This window comes from Mercenaria mercenaria, chromosome 3, assembly GCF_021730395.1.
Source record: "Mercenaria mercenaria strain notata chromosome 3, MADL_Memer_1, whole genome shotgun sequence".
Classification (NCBI taxonomy): Eukaryota; Metazoa; Mollusca; class Bivalvia; order Venerida; family Veneridae; genus Mercenaria; species Mercenaria mercenaria.
In genome coordinates, this window is record NC_069363.1 from 55,915,220 (window position 1) to 55,926,488 (window position 11,269).

General features: G+C 35.0%; 1 long non-coding RNA gene across 1 annotated transcript; it reads right to left on the reverse strand.

Annotated features, from left to right (window-relative positions):
• Positions 1–2,390: 2,390 nt before the first annotated feature.
• On the reverse strand, positions 2,391–4,587 carry LOC123523473 (uncharacterized). The gene is made up of 2 exons (XR_006681114.2): positions 4,330–4,587; positions 2,391–4,007 (listed from the first exon to the last, which is right to left on the reverse strand). It is a non-coding gene; the product is annotated as an uncharacterized LOC123523473 (long non-coding RNA).
• Positions 4,588–11,269: the final 6,682 nt, after the last annotated feature.

Sequence of the window (11,269 nt, forward strand, 5' to 3'; positions counted from 1 at the left end):
ACATACTATCTTGGTACTTGATTTGTTTAAAAGAAATGGAGAGAGAACACTCAGTCTATAAGAATCATATGGCGGAATGTATATCACCATACAGTGCACTTCGATGACTTGTCAATACAAAACCATGATTTTAATTACAAATGAGATATCGAGATATCGTTTCATTAAATAGAACTATAGCCTTTCTCTACATATAACTTGATAACATGACTTTCAGAGTATTGATCTAAGCCTAAAATAATTTCCGTACTGTAAAACTGATTACATTTGAGAGAAAGGAGGAAATGAGTTGATTACTATTTTGCATTTCTTCCTTTCATCAAGCCGACTTACATGTTGCAAATTTCCGTTTTATGATCTAATCATCTTTTCCATTTCATAACAAGATAATGGCTTTTAATAGACAGCAGGTCGTCCTAAATAGAATCGCTGTCCAATTCAATATTCCACAGCGTGCATATTTTATATTAGCTCTGCACCAGTATACACAAGAGAGCGATTTTATATATTTAAAATGAAATAATTTTCAATAGCACTCATAATATGACCACTACTAAAGCCAGCTGATTTTCAATAGTTATATTTAAAAAAAATTGTTGGGTTTAACGTCGCACCGACACAATTATAGGTCATATGGCGACTTTCCAGCTTTGATGGTGGAGGAAAATCCCAGGTGTCCCTTCGTGCATTATTTCATCAAGAGCGGGGACCTGGGTAGAACCACCTGGATGGCTTCCTCACATGAAGAATTCAACGCCCCGAGTGATGCTCGAACCTACATCGATGAGGGGCAAGTGATTTGAAGTCAGCATCTTAACCACTCGGCCACGGAGGCCCCTGCAAGCGTTATAAGACCATTTTTAAGGCGAAATGATTGTAAATAACCTAACATAACTACTAATAAAGCAAAATAGTTTTTAACAGTAAGCGTTATGTGACCACTAATGACGATAATTTATCACATTTACCTAAAAAGGAATTTCACTATTATTTCATCACCATATGAGATTAAGTACCACACGTATAAACCAATTTTTAATAGCATATGTGTTGGGACTCTGCCATTAATGATCCATCATAATGAAGTTAAAAGGTCTTGCAAGTACTACAGTGTGTTTAACGACAACAATTGTATAGCCAATACAAGAGTGATTTCTGTTTTTCTTTGTTTTATACATTAGTGCGAAGCATTTTATGGCAATTTTTACGTGATTTTGCAACTGTTTTAAAATGCACAAAACACGAAAAGTACCAAAACTAATCCATGTAATTCTTCAAATTCGATTTCACAGTTTTAAGGCTTTGAGGCTTTGACTCTCGGCACTAAAACATTCGAAACTATGACTATTGCACAGGAAATGATTTAACTTAAGAACATGAGTAGTCACATGAAAATTTTGCCGAGAGGCAAGGAAGCTATTGTAATTTCTCCATTTCTTGTCGATAAAAATAAATGACGTCAAAATGAGGTTTAGACAGCTATTTTATTATAACGTTTCCTTTGCCATGAAAATCATGACGTCAGGCGTGGTTCTGAGTTATTTTGATAACTTTATTTGTTTTTATTCCCAATAAACAGGGTAGCCAACCCACGTGACTTTTGGATACCGTACAGACGGAGAAATGTCACGATTCTGGCAAAATTTTGCCTATATTTTCCTTATTACTTGACGGATTTTGGTAAGATAAAGTACGTCAATGAAAGCAAAATGAGTGCTTTCCTCATCATAGATCGTCTGTCATCAGTTCCCGGTACTTTTCTCAAGTACTTCGTCCAACTGCTTCTGTGTAGATTAAGTACATACTTTTGCAGTTGGGCAAAGTGGTTGTGTAAAGTACTGAGAATTGATGCCAGACGCTTTGTGCAGAGGAAAGCACTCATTTTACTGTCTTCGACGTACTTTATCTTATGAAAATTTGTCAAGTAAAATGGAAAAGATAGGAAAAGGGTTACCTGAAACAGGGTGTTTTCTCCGTCTGTATGGTATCCAAAAGGCACGTGGGTTTGCCACCTTAAATAAAGCAACCAGCAGTGCAGTGGGAAAGTGAAATGTAGTCACATTTCAACAGATACAGTTTTAACTAATCCTTTATAAATGATTATCATTGGTATCAGCCCTGGAGTTTATAAAAATATTCAATCTGGTCGCACGATCTATTTCAATCAAATTTCTTGTAACAAATAAAGCCGACATTTTTATACTGTATTTACTTTCGTCTTTCGACTACATAGTACTGCAATTTCCATTGCATTAGAGAAAACACTTGAAAACAGCAATGATAAGCTGACTGGTTCCGCTTAAAGATATAGTATGTCTATTTCATATTTGAACTACACACAAAATAAACATCTCCTTGTGTATTCACGATAATATCTGTTAAGTTTATAATACTATCTCCTTATCAAAGTTATATGTGATGAAGGTTTTCTACATTTAAATCGATATCTAATGATAAAGTATTATAGCGAAAGATAAGGATAATACCTCGCTTACAAAAAATAATAAACTTCCGATATCACGAGAAGGTTTACTGAAATCATATCACTCGAAAAACTTCAACTGCGCTGTGTTATTTTTATCCGCATATACTTTTCCTGCTATATTTTTAAGTACTCGTTCAATTCAGGTTTTAATTAGCACTGGCATATTTTATGCCATATGGCGATGTTCCAGCATTCAATAGCAAAAGAAGATCCTAGGTGCTTCTCTGGGTATTATTTCATGGGTAGAACCACTGTCCTTTTGTTTGCCAGCTGGATGGTTTCTTCACATCAAATAATTCTATACTCCAAAAGGTTTCGAATCCACAGTGATTAGGGACAAATTATTCTAAGTCAGCGATCACTCGGCCACGAAGGCCCAAGAGAATACAACTCTTACATTTTAACCAGATATTCCTAACATATAAACATACACTCCGATGAACCATTCCCAATCATTCGTTGTGTTTATTCGAGTCTCTTGAATCAGGTGTTTGTTGAAACATCTTTAACAAGTTTATTAACATAACTTTGACCCTGCCACTAAATATACACGGAGATAAATCGGATTATAAAATTATATTCCTCACACATTTCTTTCTTGTATGGAACGTGATATAGCCATTCTGTTCAACTGGTTCGTAGGACTGAAGTTGACAAAAACGCGTATGACACAATGCTCGTACATCAAAAGTAACATCTAAAGAGCCAGTCCTCTTACTGGCACACGTATGTAACTAAAACTTATCTGAATTGGCTAGTCAGAAACAATATGAGATTTTAATTCTTTTAAACCAGGTATATAGTATTCCATTTAATTAACGAGTCGTTGTTATTTATCATGAAATTACTACTGAATAAAGAAATAGCAAACAACGTTAGTAAAATATTTTTCTCGTGCCATTTGTCTGTAACTGCGCACTCTTATGTCCTTTAGGAAGAGGTGGGTACAGAGAATGGGTCTGTTTATCATAAACAAGTCCTCGAAATTCTTTTCTCCTCGACCTCGGGATTACATTTCTTCCTTGACCGTCCCGAATTTCGCGAACAAAGCATTCTTTTGGTTCTTTAAACTGAGAAAAGAAGACCTTTACTGGTCCAAAGCAAGATGTGAAAGCACAAGTTGCGCAGCCATTATAACAAGGGTAGCTAACTCTAGAAACTTCTGTTGACTTGGCTAAATAGTCAGTTTCCTTATCCATTTTATACTTTTGTGTCGTTTTCACCGCATGTTTATTAGAAGACGATGGCCACATCCGCGGTAACCTATGGAACGATTTCACGTACAGCAAATCAGCTGTAGAAAGCTTCGAAGAATTTGACTTCGCAAAAGTTGTCATAGAACTGCTTGCAAGCCTTCTCCTTATAAATGGACTATTCGGAATCACCCGACGTTTTCCTTTATCCTGTATGGTTGTTGTTAATTTTGTTTCTTCAGTTTCTTTTTGTGTTCCTGGGACTGATAAAATGGACGGAAACATTTCTATATGTACACATATTTTATCATCCGTTTTCCTCATATTTCCTGAAAGATAACAAATAGAAAACACTAATTCCCAATATAAAAATGCTATTTTCCATAAATTAGATTTTTTTCACAACGCTTAAAAATAATTACCTCTCAAACTACTTTATGTGGCGACAAAATAAATTTTGTACTTTTTTAAAATTCATTTTTGTTAAAACTAGATTCTGCTGCTTTTTATTTCACTAAAAGATAACTGTTTTTCACATCATCTGTTTAATACGTGTACAATATATTAATATTGTTTATATCTATACTTAGGAATTTTCCTAAAATATTCTTAAAGTAAAACGTTTGATAAAATTTCGAATAATAGTCTTACCAAAATATTTGATAAACCGACCGCTGTATTCCCAGAAATTACTATTACTGCTCCGTGTATTCGCGCGCTTTCTCCATCATCCAGGAATCGATCTTACACAGAGTCCTGGTCGCCTTTCGATCGACTAATCACTTTAAATTGCTGCCATAACTGTTTCAGGTAACTTTAGAACAGTTTCCAGATAATTTCTTTTAATTTACAACTGCACAAACAACTTCTTTCTTTTCTTGAAAAATCAAAGGTCACAAATAATTAAGAAATGCTTAGTTAAAAAGCTCTATATAGTTAATACAGTTTAAAAAATTAAGTAATTGACTCGTTGACTTACAATGTTTGCAGTTACATGATAAATATATAGATAAATATGGCTTATTAGCATAGAAAAAGTCTCAAATCATAGTTTTGTTGTTAAGTGTTTAGTTATCATATCTAGACAGAGAAAAAAGGGGAAAAGGACATGTAACTTAATGATACCATACCATGTGAAGTGTTTAAAGTGTTTTCGGTGGCTTCCTTTGTAAATAGATCATTTACTATGTTTAATAGAAAAACAAATTTGATTCAATGGATTAAAATTTTCTTCCCGGTGAAGCATACATAAACTACCACTCTCTGTTTCATATCAAATAAAATAATTGTTGTGTTTGAGAAAATTTCCGTTATTGATTGCTTATCATTATTGGGTATGTAGTACTGAAATGTTCCTGGTGTATGATTATAAATAATGCTACTGTACTTTCAAAGTTACCAGAGAATAACGTGATCTGGTTAGCATTATAGCATTGGTCGGTCATAATTTTTTTACAATTTTGCTTTGTTGACCAATTTTTGTTATTTAAAACCGTTCTCATATATCACATTTATTGCATTTTAAAATTGTGAAATTTTTAAGGGGTAGAAAGGGGGTGGGGGAGGGGGTTGAAGGGGAAAGTATATATCTATGAAAGAGCTGTATATCACATTTAACCACAGTTACACTACAACGTAAACCACAGTAGCGCAGACATCAATCTACAAAACACACACACACACACACACGCACGCACGCACGCACGCACACACGCACATACACACACACCTAACTAATATAGATAAACAAGATATAACAACACTGTAGGGCACCGCCCAAGACATACAGACGCACAAGCACACAAACGCACACATAAAAAAGCAGGAAAAAACAACAGTCGAGCACTGCCTTAGGATTCCGGCAGCCAAAAGTAAGGTGGGCACGATAACTTACTCATGGTAAAGTCTGAGGGGATGCCAAAGCAAGGGAGCACAATTGCAAGGGAAAAAGGATGGGGGCGATAGGGGAGTGAGGTGAAAGAGGAAAGAAACGCTAACAACAAACAAGACAACATATGCAACACAAAATACAAGACAGACAGAAAACAAGTTGAAAATAGGGGCACCGCCTTGGAACGGTCAGTAACCTATATAAAGAAAACTGGGGGTTTAAACGCGTTTAGGGCATGCCAACCTCGCACTTGCCCTATTTTAAACAAGTTAAACAAGGCAATGCTAATAAAATGCCAGCAACAAACAACACTACATACGCAACACAAAATACGAGACGGACAGTTAATAAATACCAGCATCAAACAAGACAACATACGCAACATAAAATACGAGACGGAGAGAAAACAAGTTGAAAATAGGGGCACCGCCTTGGAACGGTCAGTAACCTTATAAAGGTAACTGGGTGGGGGGGGGGGGGGGGGGGGGGGGGGGTTTAACGCGTAAAACACAAATATTCACAAAGAGAATGTAGATAATAGAAATATTAGGTCAATCACCGCATGTCTTTTTTACTCATATTAAAGAGGCATACACTACATCTAGCAAATTAATATTTTGCAACCACTGTATATTATGGACTAGACTTACATAAAAGAAGAACTTGTTACATTTTTCAAGAAGAACATATATCGAACTATTCCGTATAGGTCACCTGGAAGCAACTCACAAGGCTTCTGATTGGTTGAAAAAGTATATGGTATTCCGCGGTGTATATTTACCATGTAAAGTGATCTCCCATTGGTGCAAAATACGTTGGATATGTTTGAAAACTATCTTATATCATAAACTTAAACTCTACTTCATGATTACTGGCTAAAATTATATGGAATTGTGCATTTTGTATGAGAAATATGCATGTTTTATCAATAGAGCATTTTCCTGAAAAATATAGAAAAAATTACTGCCGGACTATGGGCAACCGAGTTCAAAGAGAGAAAAAAGCCCAAAAGTGACGGTCAACATGTACATTTCCTGCAGTTTTTCAATAGCTCTTGGATAGTTCTTTCATCCTGAGTAGGTGACATCAAAAGTTTAAATGTAAGGAAAGGCCCATGACCGGAAACATTACAATGTGGGCCTATGGAAATTGAGTTAGTTCCCGCTGACCTATAGCGTCTCTGTCTAATAAATTGTTATCCACCTAAAATTGTACAACAACTCGATCAATAGTAAAACGTCAATTTCACATATTATTGCTGGAATGTTTAGCTGAAATTTTGAGAGCTGATGTTGTCATACGTTTATGCTTTGCCGCGGAACACTCATATATTAAAATGTGTTTTAACAGCAAGTGAACAGCACGTGAGCGCGAGAAACTCTCTGTAAACACACGTTTACTCTCCTGTTACAACACCTCCAAAAAGTGACAAGAACAGCAGTTTTATGCTAGAATGACCGTAAACGCGAAAAGAATGTGACGATAAAAGCGAGAAGACGATGGGTCTGTCGGCGAGAACACGTTGGCGATAAAAGCGAAAAGATGATGGTGGTGTTGTCGAGAAGACGGTGGCGATAAAAGCGAAAAGATGGTGGTGGTGTTGTCGAGAAGAAAGTGGCGATAAAAGCGAAAAGACGGCGGCGGGTTAGAGGACACCAATTGTTTTCATAGTAGACATCCATTATAACATAAGGCGTGCACGGCCTTCCATAAATCGAAACATGTATACCCAATAACATTTTTTTCAAGAACTGTCTTAGTTCAACCAAAATATTGGACTAAAAACATATGAATATAGCGATACTTCATTTAATTGATTTTCGTGCGAATAAGATGACCCACTGTTTGTTAACATCGTTGGCCTGGCGGGAGAAATTCGTTTGATATCTTCTTTTCAATACCCATAAAATGTAGTCAATTTTGTAAGAATGTATAATAAAATACTGTAAATGCAGTGAAAAATTCAATTTCGAAAAAAAGTCACTCTTTGGGTTTGTTTACTTTCACTGATAACTTAATCGGGAAAATACCAGGAATGATTACATTACATGTTAGAAGTATCGGTAGAAACTAATGAAAATGCGATTAGATGTCCGAAAGACTCGAACCGTGATGTATGGCAACTGGATTTTTAGGTCCGGAAGGTAATCCCATAAATTTTCTCCGTAAATAGTAAAATATGACTTAAAAAAATTTTTTAGTTCTGTCACACGGCTATTGGCTCCGGAGATTCAGGTACATATATGGCCGATAACATCGAACTTCACACGGCTGCGGGATCCGGAAATCCGGATACATACGTGACCTTTAATATAGAATCCCTTGCTTCATACGACTACGGACTCCAGGGACCCATGTACCTATATGGCTATTAACACAGAATTGATTGCTTCACACGACTGTGGGCTCCAAAGCTCCGGTTATCATATCATTGCCATTTGCTTCACACGGCTATGTACTAATAGCAATCATCGCAAGTAAATAAAAGTATGGAAAGAGATAGAATGACATTTTAACTTATCACTGAAATACCTTTCTTTCTTCTCCGCGTAGAATTATTTTCTGGCAATGGCATTCACTGTACATGTTCCGGTCTATCAAACAGGTGGGGTCGTTCGGCTGAGAGGATTTAATGCGGGACAAATCATGTAAACTTTTTTTCTAGTGTATATATGCATTGATATATAACAAATGAAGAAAAAAACACATGCCAACGTGTCGTAAGAAGAAGGTAAATAAAGATTCTATACCGGTGTGCGGATTTACATAAATTATATTCTGGTTTATATCTGGCTCAAAGCGCAGGATATGTATTCCAAACTAGAATCTCATACAATTTTATTACATTGAATTAAATATTAAAAAATTCAAGCACATGCAAATACAAACCGGATATTGAAAAATCTTTTTGATGATACTTGCCGCAGTCTAATTGGATTTAACGCCAACTTAACCAAACTATGGTGCTTTATATAATATTTTAGGTGCATTTTAGTATACTCTATTGATATTCAAAAAGCAGCTGGTCCGTACTAAAGTGACCAAACTTAAAAAAATAGACTTTAAAATTAATGACATTTTTCTATAAATTCTATCTTAAAAACTACATTTTGTTTCGCTTTATAAACACCCGATGCAGAGTGCATGCACGTTTCGTAGTATAAATTTGCATTGGCTAATGCGGACGTGTATCTTTTTTAAAGATATTTTTGCACTTTGTTACATCTAATGCATTAAAATACCAATCCCAAATAAACTTTCGACAAATTTGCGCAGTGTATTTTATTGGGGTTTATTAACACATCTGCTATGCCCTATATTTTGAGTATGTTTGCTTCAATAAAGTTTAGTAAATATTTCTATGATAATCATTCAGTTTTATAAATGATAATCCATAAATATTAGCGGTTCAATCAATATAACTTTTTTATTATTTTTAACTTACAAAGTCTTTTTTTTTCTGTCGCATAAATATTTTTATTCAAGCAGCAATATAATTTAAATTATCACCTCTGTCACTTTTACATCTTATCACTTAACAGAGGAAGCGTCATTCTTTAAGCCTCCTTTAATTAAGACGTTAAGATAAGTATTCTGATTACCTTTTTGAGATTTAAAATTGGCCCGGGAGGATACATGAAATTACGGTCTTCCGTCCCTGCAGCCATATTTTCACGGCCCCGCCTTCTAAAATTTGAGCTTTTCATTGGACAACACCACCAACCCAGAAAGCGAGTCTGAGCCTTTATAAGATATCTTTTTCCAGAGGGCCAACACAACACTCACTGACAGCTAAAAGTTAATGTGTAAAATAAACTCGAAACTTCTTATTCTAATATTTTAGGTAAGCAATTTTGCATTTTACCATTTACTTTTATTCTGGATTGCAATGTAAATTGAATATAACTTTGTTGTCTTGTTCTCTAGGTGCTTGTTTCAAAGATTTCATGTATAAACTTTATTATTCTTTAAAGTTCAATTCTCAGTTATTTATTTTAGCTCAGATATCTTTCTATGTAATTCTCTTCAACTGTTTGTGTAATTGTGATAAAATGCATCTTAAATGAAATATAATTGTCCGGAGCAAATGTATATTTGATACTTTTGAGTTTAACCTAAGAATCTGAGTGTTGCATTACTTACTATAAGTACGGTATGTTTAACGAGTGCACATGCACTTAATTTACAAATTGTATAAATTACAATACCGTTGATGACAAAATTGTAGAATCTGTCTGAATTGGTCATTTCCGTCTAAACATCTCTGTTTTAAATGTTATCAGAGACATATATTTATATTACAAATGTACAACTAATATTATGATAGTAATTACTAATATGTAAATATATTTTATAAACACAACACTCGCTGACAGCTCAAGTTAAAGTGTAACATAAACTGGAACAAAGTTTCCTTTTAAAAAGGAATGGCTCGGGTAGTTGAGGTGTAGTTGCAAGCTGATATCTTTCATTAAAAATACCCCTTTTATTTAAACATTAATAGATTCGGACACAACGTAAGCGCAGAAATTGGCGGCAAATATCCATCCCCCCCCCCCCCCGCTTACCTCCACCCTTTATTTATTTAGTGATTTCTTGCCAAATGTCAATATTTTCTTTGTGTGACCATCCATCAGAACTGTTCAACCAAGCTGTGTAACTCAGGTGGACGATCTATGGCCACCATGGCCCTCCTGTTTTAAAACATTTTACAGTTTAAAGAATAATGCTGATATATGATGTAAGCTAACTGTTTCTGTGAGAAATTGTGTCCTCGTCTGTCATACAATATATTCAAAGCAAACTGAATTCGAAAGGAAATTTTACTATAATAGAAATATTTTTCTTGTCACTTTGCTCACAACTCATCTCTTCATGCCCTATGTGTGAAAGCTGAGCCCAAAATAAATTAGAGCTCAGGCGTTCTTCGCGTACACCGTGTAGATGTAGATATATACTTACTAATAAACTTTGATAATGTGGCAGTAGACCTAAATCCAGTCGACACTGTTTATTTTCCAATACAGGTAAATCTGTATTTGCTTTACACTAGATCTATGACTGATTATCTTTGAACATCCCTTGACTTATTGGACTCAACTGCCACATTATCAAAGTTTATTAGTACCGACGTAATAAATATTTGTGATCAGTTTGTCTGTATACCAAACAAGGACAAATTATCAATGTCAATCTGAGGTCAATTTCAATCCTAAAATACCAAATTTATTCCGCATGTAATTAGTAGTCAAATTACCGTAAATTCAATTTGGGGTGAGGACTAATTTATAGCAAAACCGTGTTTTAACACTATTTATACGTGATGTGGCGTAATAACTTAACAAGGGTGTAGTCCGAGTGAAATTATTTCTTACGACGTATAACCGCCCGAGTGTATAAATAGTGTTCAAACACGGTTTGCTATTATAAAATACGTCTAGTTCCATTTGGGAATTATTTAAGACAGTTATGCTATGTGCTATTTCGTTTTAAACATGTTTAAACAAGTAAAATATTTGATCATTTGAAAGAACTATTTCTCGGTGCGTACATGGCGCTAAATATCACGTCGAAATGATTTCGTGGTAGACTATAACTTCGTGATAAGCAATGGTTTCTTGGTAAAGCATTGATGTTGTGGTAAAGCATTAATTTCGTGATAAAGCACCGATTTCGTGAAAAGCAATGATTTCGTGGTAA